This window comes from Nannospalax galili, unplaced genomic scaffold (genome assembly GCF_000622305.1).
Source record: "Nannospalax galili isolate Female #2095 unplaced genomic scaffold, S.galili_v1.0 scaffold432, whole genome shotgun sequence".
NCBI lineage: Eukaryota > Metazoa > Chordata > Mammalia > Rodentia > Spalacidae > Nannospalax > Nannospalax galili.
This window is the reverse complement of record NW_008331138.1, coordinates 1011957-1016988: the sequence shown is the minus strand read 5'-3', so window position 1 is coordinate 1016988 and position 5032 is coordinate 1011957.

The following is a 5032-nucleotide window of genomic DNA, read 5'->3' as shown; positions in this document are numbered from 1 at the left end:
GCACCCACATGGCGGCTACGAACCGTCCTTAACTCCAGTTCCAGGAGAATCTGAAGCCCTCTTCTGAACTCCGCGGCATTGCACGACATGGGTGCACATAAAAAACAAATAAAATATTTAAAAAATAAATAAATAGGGGCTGGAGAGATGGCTCATCAGTTAAGAACACTGGTTATTCTTGCAGAAGACCCAGTTCGAATCCCAGCACCCACATGGCAGCTAATAACTGTCCATAACTCCAGTTCCAGGGGATCTGACAGCCTCTTCTGTCCTCCGTGGACATTGCACGACATGGGTGCACTTACCTACATGCAGGCAATATACACATAAAAATAATAAAATATTTTTTAAAAAAGAAAAATAAATAAATAATAAAAATATATTATTTTTATCTTATGTGTATGAGCATGTTGCCTGCATGTATGTAAGTGCATCCATGTCATGCAATGCCTGTGAAGGTCAGAGGAGGGCATCATATCCCCTGGAACTGGAATAAGGGATGACTGTTAGCCGCCATGTGGGTGCTGGGAACTGAATCCAGGGCCTCCGGAAGAGCAGCCAGTGCTCTTAACCACTGAGCCATTTCTCCAGTCCCCTATTCTCTAACTCTTAAAATGTTTAATATGCTGCCCAAGAAGATGATGAGGTCTAGAGGTAAGGAGAATCAAATGATAAAAATCAAAATATAAAATACAAAGAAGAACCACAGTTTTGCTTGGATTCACACAAAAGCAGTCCTTTAGATAATTTTGGGGATGGCAGTTTATGTGCAAGGTATCTAGAATCCCCCGGTGAGGGGCTGGGAGCATGACTCAGTGGTAAAGCAGCTGCATAGAATCCCCCTGTGAGGGGCTGGGGTCATAGCTCAGTTGTAGAGCAGCTGCCTAGAGTCCCCTAGGGAGGGGCTGGGGTCGTGACTCAGTGGTAAAGCAGCTGCCTAGAACCGCCCAGTGCAGGGCTGGGGGCGTGGCTCAGTAGTAGAGCCCCTGCCTAGAATCCCCCAGTGAAGGGCTGAGGGTGTGGCTCAGTGGTAGAGCAGCTGCCTAGAATCCTCCAGGGAGGGGCTGGGGCTCAGTGGTGGAGCACCAGTCTAGTCAGGAGTACACAGTACAGGGACAGAAACAATAGAGAACCTGTCTCAACAAAGTGGGAGGAGAGAATTCCTAAGAGGTCCTCTGACCTCCACATACAGGCCATGGCACATGTGTACCCATACTCTCACACATGAACATGCACACAAAATAAATAATTTTTAAAAATAATACATTAACCATCACAAATTGATCAGCCTCCAGCACACACTCTGGCTGCCAAAACTAAGTTGCTCCACCATTTTTCTCCACCATAATGGACTGTAACCTTTCCTTCCTTAAGTTGCTTCTGTCATGGTAACCTGGAAGTAACCAATACCAAGGCCTAGGAGTGAATTAGGCAAACCATTGTGGGCAGGTAACAGGGATGAAGACAAAAGTGAGACAAGGTGATCCACGTCAGGAAGTCAGGGCAGGAACCTGGAAACAGGAACTGAGGCAGAGACCATGGAGGAACGCTGCTTACTGGCTTGCTTTCCCTGGCTTGCTCAACTACCTTTCTTATACAGCGTAGGCCACCTGCTCAGGGAAGACACTACCCACAGTAGACCCTCCCACATCAATCAGCAATCAAGAAAATGCCTCCCAGACACACCCACAGGAAAACTGATGGAGGACATTCCTCAGTTGAGATTCCTCTTCCCAGGTGATTCTAGTCCATGTAAAGTTGATTTTTAAAAAACTAACCTGGGGGCTGGAGAGATGGCTCAGCAGTTAATAGCACTGGCTGTTCTTGCAGAAGACCAGGGTTCGAATTCCAGCACCAACATGGCAGTTAACTGCTGGTACGCATGAGTTCCAGAGATTGAGCTCAGGTCCTCAGGCTTTTGTGGGAAGCACTTTTACCTGCTGAGCCATCTTGTCAGCCCTTCCCACCTTCCCAGTCCTGTGGCTTACATCCCTCCTAAGCTTTCCTTAGATCTTCTTCTAAGATGTACATGGACCTCCCCAAATCTACTTTTTTTCTAGAGAGAGAGGGTCTCCCTATAGCCCCAACTGGCCTAGAACTCACTATGTAAACCAGGCTGGTCTCGGTCTCGCAGAGATCCACTGCCTCTGCCTCTCAAATGATAGGATTAAAGGTATGCACCACCACACCCTACTCCAAATCCACTTTTTAAAAATTGTGTTATATATGTGCACATGTGTGCAAACACATGCACCTATGCATGCCTCTGGAGGCCGGAGGAGGACTCTGGGTGTCCTGCTCTATCCACTTACTCCCTTAAGGCAGGATACTGTCACTGCTGGCAGCCATCAAGTCCCAGCAATCCTCCAGTCTCTGTCCCCAACACATGTGCACAGTTACAGATATGTGTGGCCATGCCCAGCTTTGTCTGTGAGTGCTTGGAATTTGAACTTAGGTTCTCATATTTTCACAGCAAGCACTCTTACTCACTGAGCCATCTCGCCAGCCCACCACTTTTTAATTCACTCATGTTAGTTTGCTCTACCTCAGGAGGGCATCCTGTTGCTAAGGCAACCAAGGGCAGTGAGTATACAGTGGGGCCTTAGCAACAACAGCAAGGAAAAAATGACCCCAACAGATGGACAACCAGAATAGCGGGCTTCTCTATGAAGGTCATGCTCAGGGGGCATGGCAGCGATTTCTAAACCCTCAGAGGATTCTGGGACCTTTTGCTCATGGAATAATTCCAAGATACATTCCTTTCAGCAAGAACAGAACAGGCTGGTGGGGTTATTTATATTCATGCAGGCCTTCCACACTGCAGACGGGAACCACACTGGTATTCTCATAAACTCTTTATGTTGACTTACTCAGATCATGTTTTTACATTTATTTATTTACTGGGGGGTGTGTAGATATGTTCATATGAGCCACAGCATGTGTGAAGGCCAGAAGACAACTTGCAGAGGTGACTTCTCACTTTCCACCTTGATTGTCCCAGGGATCAAACTCAGGTCGTCAGGCTTGGCAGCAAGTACCTTTACCCACCGAGTCATCTTGCTGGCTCTACTCAGATTATTTTAACTAGTCTGATGCAAAATTAGATCCCACTATACAGAGAGAGGATGCCACCTTCAGCTTTTTTTTTTTTTTTGGTAAGAGAACACATACCTGTGTTCACGTGTGCAAATTCACATGCACATATGAGCACATTTGTGTGGAGGACAGAGGACAACCTTGGATGTAGTTCCTTAGGAGCCATCCACCTGGGTTTGGGGGGGACAAGGTCACTCACTGAACCTGGAACGCACTAATTCAGATAGGCTGGCCACAGGGATCTACCTGCCCTCCACTCCCCAGTGCTGGGATTACAATCCTGTGCCACTATGCCCTTCTTTTTTTTAAAAAAAAAATTTCTTTATTTTTATTTTATGTATGTGTTTTGCCTGTGTGTAAGTATACCACATGCATGCAATGCCCATAGAAGCCAGAAGAGGGCATCAGATCCCCCTGAAACTGGAGTTACCACCATGTGGGTGCTGGGAACCAAACCTGGGTCCTCTAGAAGAGCAGCCAGTGCTCTTAATTGATGAGCCATCTCTCCAGCCCCAAGGGCACAATGGTTTTAATAACTTTAGCTGCTTTCTCTTTTTTCCTTTCTCCCTATCATAAAGTCAGGGGGCCAGTCTGCCTCAGGACAGTTTTGGAGGCTGCTTGAAATAAATGCATTTGAATCTGAAATAAGAGAGTCCTTCTCACTCCCATTTTGGACAAGCTTAAACAGCACAACAGTTTACAAAGATGATGCAGCAGTACATGCATCATTTCTTTCTGAGGACTACATAGTCCACGCTGCATCTCTAACCCATACTGTTATTTCATCATCAATCATGCTCTGTTCAGTTGTTTTGGGGGGTTTTATTGTTGTTTTTTAAATATTTTATTATTTTTATTTTCTGTGTATGAGTGTATCTCTTGCATGTAGATAGGTGAACTTGTGTCATACAATGCCCTCGGAGGTCAGAAGAGGATGTCGGATCCCCTTGAACTGGAGTTATGGATGGTTGTTAGCCATCATGTGGGTGCTGGGAATTGAACTCTTAACTGCTGAGCCATGGCCCCAAATTCACAAAAATCCACCTGCCTCTGCCTCCTGAATGCTAGGACTAAAGATGTGTGTCACCACACCTGGCTGTTATTTTGTTTTGGGGGACAGTTTCACTATGTAGCCCAGGCTGGCCTCAAACTCACAGGGTCACTCCTGACTCTGCCTTCTGTGTGCTGGGATTACAGGCATGCACCACCACACCTGGCTTCTACTTGGGTTTTTTGGAAGAGACAAACATTCAGCCTCCAAAGGGATCTGAGCCACACAGACTCAAGCCCTTCCCAGGGTCTCTGGTAACTTTAAATAGCACCTTCATGGCAGGGGTTTGATTTTCCTGGTATCATTTTAACATGTACTTATTGGAATTAACATGAAATTGGATGTTTAGCAATTAGCATGGTATTTTTTCCTTCTAAATATTATCCAAGTGATTCATAAACATACCTTGTAAGCAATTTCAACAATGCAGAAGTGGAGAGTGTCAAAAGGGGGTACAATGGCATTTTGTTCTGTTTTGGTTTGACATGGTCTCACATAGCCCAGGCTGGTATCAAACTTGGATATATAGCCAAGGATGATCTCAAACTTCTGATCCTCCTGCCTCAACCTCTGGGGTCCTGGGATTACAAGTGTTCACACCACCCTTGGCTTATCCCCTGGCTGGAGATCAAGGTCAGGCATATTAGTTATTTTTCTTGTTGCTGTGTCAAAACACCTGACAAAAAGCAACTTAAGGGTTGGCTTGGGATCAGTTCTATGTAGGGTTTTTGTTTGAGACAGGGTCTCCCCGTAGCCCCAGATGGCCTGGAACTTGCTATCCACCTGCCTCTACCTCCTGAGTGCTGGGATTAAAACTGTGTGCCACCATTCACAGCTGTGGCCTCATAGTTTGAGGGGACAGCCCATCCTGGCAGGGAAGTCAAG